The sequence below is a fragment of the Dermacentor albipictus genome, chromosome 1 (assembly GCF_038994185.2).
Source record: "Dermacentor albipictus isolate Rhodes 1998 colony chromosome 1, USDA_Dalb.pri_finalv2, whole genome shotgun sequence".
NCBI lineage: Eukaryota > Metazoa > Arthropoda > Arachnida > Ixodida > Ixodidae > Dermacentor > Dermacentor albipictus.
The window spans coordinates 91452105-91458804 of NC_091821.1; the positions used below are offsets into that span (position 1 = coordinate 91452105).

A 6700-nucleotide genomic window follows, 5' to 3' on the forward strand; every position below is an offset into this window, starting at 1 on the left:
TACGGAAAACCGCCTGCTTCTTGGCCACTCCCCCATAGTCGGTACGCGCCACTATTGAGGATACAAGACAAGACAAGACGGGAAAAAAAGAAAAAGGAGAGAACGACAACGACGAAGTCTGGCGTGGTGTTCTTTTACTTCTTCTTTTCTTCTCTTCTTTTACTTTGCGTTTATCGTTTTCAGACAAGAATTTCCTTTAGCTACCTCCTGCCGCCAAATTCTTGGCCTTTCCCCCTTAGTGGGCGCGAGCCATGACAGAGGTTCATCGTCATCATCATCATGTTGGGTCACGTGTGCGTGCGACATGGTCGAATGAGCGGTGGCATCGTGGTGTTCGGAATAGGCGGCGTGCTGTGATTGGGCCACGTGTGTGGTGCGTGCGCACAAAATGGTGTCATCGCGGGACAAGCCGATCAGACGAGCGACGGCTGCCTTCAGCGAACGACATCGGACGGGGCTGGCATTCCTGGAGACCCCCCAACGATCCGAAGCTGGCGGTGGGTGCGAGGGTGGAGGCCGCCTGGCGTTCCGGAATAACCAGGAACCAGTAGGCGGAATCCAGGACGACTAAGCTACCGAGGACAGGCATATATGGGTGCCTGGGACAACCGCGAGCGAACCCTGACCCACGACCTTGCACGCGTCGTCGCCGCCCCCGTCTTCGCACCAGCCACCTCACACCCTCGATGTCTTCACCATCCAGAGCCAGCGCCAACCCCGCCACATCCACGCGTCCGATGCCCGTGAGATGCAGATCATTCTTTCACTCATTCTAGACACTTTGCGGAAGGTCGGTAGGTCCTTTCCAGTCTCGTCACACTTAGAACTTATGCATGACCGACAGTGGAATGGAATCGCTGCCTTCGCACTCGTCAACCCAATGTTCTAACCACTAGGCCATGTTAGCGCGCCTACTCCTCTCGTGCCAAAGCTGACTATACTCCGTTCCAACAGAGCAGTAGACGTCGTGGAGGCTGGAGATGCTTGTTGCAGTGGCTTCGTTCGCACTTGGATATAGTTCGATGTTTTTTGACCGCAATTGTGCGCAACTGTTATATATAGGCTTAGTATTGAATGAAACAAGTTTTAATCCTTAGAAATAAACACCCCGCGGTACACGGCTGCTAATGAGAAAGTGAGGTCGTTAGAAGATTAATATCGTAGCGAAAAGAATGAGTCCATGGAGCACATGTGCGTGTGGAAAGCAAAAAGGTGGCGATCGCTTGGTGAAGTTATCACGTGAAGTCATTAGCGTTCTAGAAACCAGGCACGTTAGCCGACCTCCAACTTACCCACCTCGTTTGAGCAAACGCGTGAGGTATAAGATAGGCGTGAGGAACAGAATATGCACAGTGGCACTGCAATCACTGTATAAAGGTAGACAAACCAGCGGCGCATGTGCGTCCTGAGTGTTTGGTCATGTAAGCGTGTTTCCCTGTTTTCTGTTTAGGTAGGAATTTGCGTTTGAAAGCGTTTGAGTGCACGTGTATGTTCTCATTGTGGCGTGGTGTAGTGTCTGTATTTTCTTTTCCTTCTACTTGGTCCTTGAAATGCTGAAGTGACAGAGTGTAGAGGCGTGAGTGATGAAGGAAAAGAGAAGGATCACGACGACATAGGTCGACAGAGTATTTTGCATTATAGTGCATACTGCATAATTCCCCTAATTGCTTCAGTACAAGGCCCTACATGTGCGGTAATGTAGATACTTCCGGTATTTTCGCTCATTAGTAGGGCCGTAGGGGTGACAGATAATTGTTAGACGAAATGTGGGGCTTTACGGCCCTAGTTAATCATTCCTCAATATCGTTGGAATTAAGCCCTTCAAAAATCTTTATAGAAACGCGAAATCTGGCCTGTCATACCATCACTGAAACAAAATGCTTTGATATTCTCAAAAGAATGCACGTTCTTGCTTGATCTATTAAGGATAGAAGCAGCAAGTGCGATTTTATTGCTGTGCTACCGCTCACTTCTTGACCAATCCTTCTTTCTGTGCTTGGGATCACCATCATAATCAGATTCAATGACGCAGAAGTTGTGTTCGTTTCTCGCTGTCTTGTAGTTTCTTACAAGCCAGCACCGCCTTGCTTACTAAAAACCGACGCATTCTTTATCTACACAGGTTTCTAAGGAGATGGATCCACCAGATTCACAGCGCAGGGTTCGACCCTCGGGAATCAGGGAATTGCCATACGCGGTCGCCTTAGAGGCGGGCCTGATCTATACGGCTTGCCACGTGGTCTCCTACATATTCACCCAGACTGGTCAAAACAAGTCGTTCACACACTTCCGTCTCACTCGCTGCGACGCCTTCCATTACTCCCACGAAAGTTAAGTGGCGAACTTTTGCGAGCCAGAAACGTTCGAGAAGCGCTACACGTGGAAAACTGTGCACGAAAGTGTGTGGGACGCTTTTGAGTGCCACTCTCGCGGGGCCCTCGGTGTAACCGCAGTGGGGTAGCCCTGGACGAGCTCGAGCTCGACTGCGCTAACTGGCTCGGAGACGACGGTGTGCCCGACCAGGTTAAGCTGAAGAAGCTGTGGCAGACAGTGTCTCCCAGGTAGCTCGCAGTGGCCGCACGTTGGCGCCTGCCTCTGGTGATTCACTCCCGGGACGCAACAGCAGCCAAGATCAGCATTCTCAAGGAGATGGTTCCGGCTGACTGCATCGTACACCAGCACTGATTTCCGGGTGACTGGACCGAGGCGAAGTGCTGGCTGGACATTTTACCGCGGCTCTGCCTGGCCATCACGCCGGTGCTGGGTTTCTCGGGAGTCGAACCGCTGGTCCAGGCCGCGCAAGTGACGGCGCAGGGTCAACTGTTCCTCGAGGCGGACGCACCGTTCTTCCTGCCCAAGAGGCCCACCTGCTGGCACACGGGCATGGTCGTTCCACGTCGCAATTTCCCTCACGACGTGATCGCCGCGGTTCAGGAGAACGCGCGGCGCATGCTACAGCATATACGTAGATTCGAATACTTCGAATGCGTTATACTTGTATCTCGATTATTGAACGTTATTTACAGCATTGTTTCGTTTTGTACAATTTATGCGCTTGCGTTGCCCCAGATAATTTTGCGGTTGTTTATTTGTTTTCATCCTCTTCTTTATTTAGCTGCTTTAGTATTTTCTTGTTGTTTTTTTGTGACTTATAGCCAAAGGTGCCGATTCAGTCTGAAGCTTTGGGACACTTGTCTGTATATTTGTGTCTAACGGAGTGTATCATGAATGCATAATAAACAAACAAACAAACAAACACAAAGAAATTTGGCGGACACTGAAGCTTCGCCTTTAAGAGTGGAACGCGATAGCCTTCAATGATCCCTGACTGCTTGCCACGTTTCCAGGCAACCGCAGCGATCAGGATGGTGTGTTGCAAGGAAATGAGGGGGCCGCTCCGCTCTATGAATGGTAGAAACACTAGAACAGAGGTTCGTATTTCAGTTTCCGCGTAACAGAATTCTGGTATATTCAAATTACAATCACACGCTATATCATTCTGTAGGTTGTACTTAACGCTGTCGCGTTATTAAGTAAATAAATAATAAGTAAGTAAATAAAACGCACTTAGGGCATTGGCTTTTGTTTCGGACCTTGAGCGTCGTGCGGAGGGAAGGGTCCTTTAAGACTCCTCCGGCTTTTTCTCTCTCCTGGACTCCCCGGACTGGCTAGCGCTGGTCACTTGGGGTCCACGTTCTACAGCATAGCCTTCACCTTGTTCTGTGTTAGTATGCAGGAACATTCGCATGTTGTGTGTTATAATGATGCGTATGTCTCGCAGTGTAGGCGTTTGTACGCATATAATATAGGCTGCATGGCGTTTTCTGTGGGGTGGTGGTACAGACGAAAGGCGACTGTGTTCCAGTATCGTGTTGTATTGAACGTGGTTTCCCTCTTTGACTCTGAATCGGCTCTCCCTTGAGGTCTTCAGGTAGCGTATGCTTAGGCTACAGTGTGTGCGCGCTGGCCCCTGTGAACGGACTCGTGGCTGGGGGTTCATATCACCGTATGTTTTTTAGCGTCTGAGGCGTGTGATTATTAGGAATGCTATATAGGCTGTGGTAGATATACGTCCTCTTGCATAGTTGCGGGCAGGCCGCTTACGAGCAAGTGACTATTGTGGTGTTTTGCCACGGCTTCGGTACAAGAATATGATGAGCGCAATAGCTGCTGCTTCAGCTTCGAAAATGGTAGTGCTATAGAAATAAGCAGGTGCGCCTTCTTGGACTTGAGTTTGTCACGCATGCTGTGTGAGGGGTCGGCGTAGGTGCGTGGCGGCGTCTGTGTAGAGGGTGTTGCGGAGCTTTCAATAGTACTATTAGTGAAGAGGGCGAGGCTTGTTGGTGCGTATTGCAGACTTGGGGCATATTTAACTGGCGCAAAAAAAAAAGACGTGAAACGAGTTCAAGAAGCACAGAGGCTTACGTTTAGCGGAGACTTAGACAGAGGACACGACCTACTATAGTGTCCTCAGTGCTCCTTCATCTCGTCCCTAGTCTGTGTTTGCGCTAGTTAAATATGTATCAAGTCTTACAATAGTGCTGTCGGAGTGCCTTGGCTCATGCCTTTCAGCGAGCGATATGGTGCTCCAAAATGCATGTTCCATGATATGGGGCTATGTGCAGGGTGTTTACCGTAATTTTAACCAAGGGATTAAGAAAAACGCATATTAACCGCACCTGAATGAAACGAACGGCATATGGTTTGCAGTCATGTGGCGCTCCTTAGAGTATGATTTATGCTTCGCTTAATTAGTTAATTAACTAGGATCAATTATGCAAACTTCTAAATATTTACTTTAGGGCCTTATGAGTTTTGTTACATGGCAGAGGGGGTTCAGAAACGACCGATACAATTTTTTTTTGTGTGTGTGGCGACATACATGATGCGTGTGGATTTTTTTTGGCGTTTAAGGAAAGCCCGCGAAATATAAAATAGTAAAACCACGTGACTGCGCTCATGCGCTATCGTATTGCAGGGCTATCAACCGCGCTTCAAGCGAAAGAACCGTGCGTGTGGACCGTGGCGAAGTAAGTGGACGCGGCTGTAGGCATCGGCTTCACAGCGCGTTAGCATCTTTGGCGGTGGCACACGGAAAGGCATTGCCGTCGTCTTTCACAAGCGATAGGCTCAAAGCACGGTGGAGAGCGTTGCAATACGGTAGCGCATGAGCGTGGTCTCATGGCTTTATTTGATATTTTGCGGGCTTTCTTTAAATGCCAAAAGAAAATCACCGCGCAGCATGTACGCATGGCCGCTGATGGCTGCACGGCCGTAATGTACGTCACCACAAAAATTGGATCGGTCGTTTCTGAACGCCTCTACAACGTAACGAAACGCACTTGGCCCTCAAGTGAACATTAAAATTTTGAGTAATTGATCTTTGTAAATAAACTATTAAACAGAATATATGAAAAAATATTTTCAAGTGCGCCACATCACCGCAAACCGTATTGTCGCTGGTTTCACCCGCTTTTTTTAAATCCTTCATTCTAGTTACGTGAAACACTCTGTATATGTGTTCTCAGATGTCGAGAGATAGGGTGTATAAGTTCACGTGTCTGTTCCCATGTGTGGGATATCCCAAGGGTTGCACACGCATTGGCCTGGGATTGCGAGGACTAAATATTCTCGCTCGCCTGTATGGCGGGCCTCAACGATTTCTGTGGCGGGGTTATAGAGTCCCATGAATTCTAGGTGCGTAGTTGTACTTCCTGATGGAAGGCCTATGGCTTGTTTGTAAGCCTTGCGGTGTAGTACGTTAATTTTTTTTTCAGTTCTCTTGGCGTAAGTGGGAGGTAGCGAGTCGTGGATGCCACACGGCTGATTATTGTGGCCTAAATGCAGCGGAAGCGGCTTATTCCTTAGGGCGTCGCGGTGGGATCTTATTTTGCCAACCATCCTCGTCACTTGCAAAATTGTTTGAGTCAAAGGATGAATAGGATAAGTGCCGCCTCCGTTATGTTAGAGATTGAGGTCCAAATTGCGTAGGTCTGTACTTCAGGGATTCAATTGCCATCGAGAAGAACATTTATTTACCATTGATACTCGTTTTTGTTTCTGATTTTCTGTTGGAGAAGGAGAAGCTAAATTTGCTCCAAAGACAGTTGTAGTCCACCGTTTTTTTGCATGGTCTTGAGCTCTGCCGGCGGCTTGTTGCTGGGCATCCTGTTGCCTTCCCACCGACACTCGTGTAGTCCAGACGCTGATATCACCGGTGACGAAAGCGTGCTGAATACCTGGGAGGATGTTGAAGTGGCTGGGAGCCCCGTCATCGTCATAATAAACGACCTTGGCGAGAGCACTGCTCTTGGGGTGTGTCCCTTTATTGGGTGTGTATATTGTTCAGTGTTGCTACTTTAGCGATATTGTCGCTATATTTAGTGACGTTTTGGTCTTTCTAGCGACAAGCATTTTCTTTTCTTTTTTTCTTGTTTTTAGCCACGTGACAGAACTATTGAAGGCATTTCAGGGACTTCGAAGTTGTGAAGTTGCTTCAAAAATGAGTCTGTAGAACGCACTTTGTTATTCAAAAGCAAGAAAAAGGCCGTCGAAATGAGCCATTCAGAACGTGAATTCGGTGACCATGATGAAGATATAACCGGGCTTTGCACTCACGGCGGCCATACGCTGCGGTTAATGGCGCCGAGTGAAACATAGCTCGAAGTGTGTTCGCAAAACACACGTTTCCTTTAGTATT

The 6700-nt window shown here is 48.4% G+C and overlaps 1 long non-coding RNA gene across 1 annotated transcript; it reads left to right on the top strand.

Annotated features, from left to right (window-relative positions):
• The first annotated feature begins 317 nt into the window (after positions 1–317).
• On the top strand, positions 318–3028 carry LOC135920798 (uncharacterized). The gene is made up of 2 exons (XR_010570314.1): positions 318–743; positions 2123–3028. It is a non-coding gene; the product is annotated as an uncharacterized lncRNA (long non-coding RNA).
• The last annotated feature ends 3672 nt before the right edge of the window (positions 3029–6700 follow it).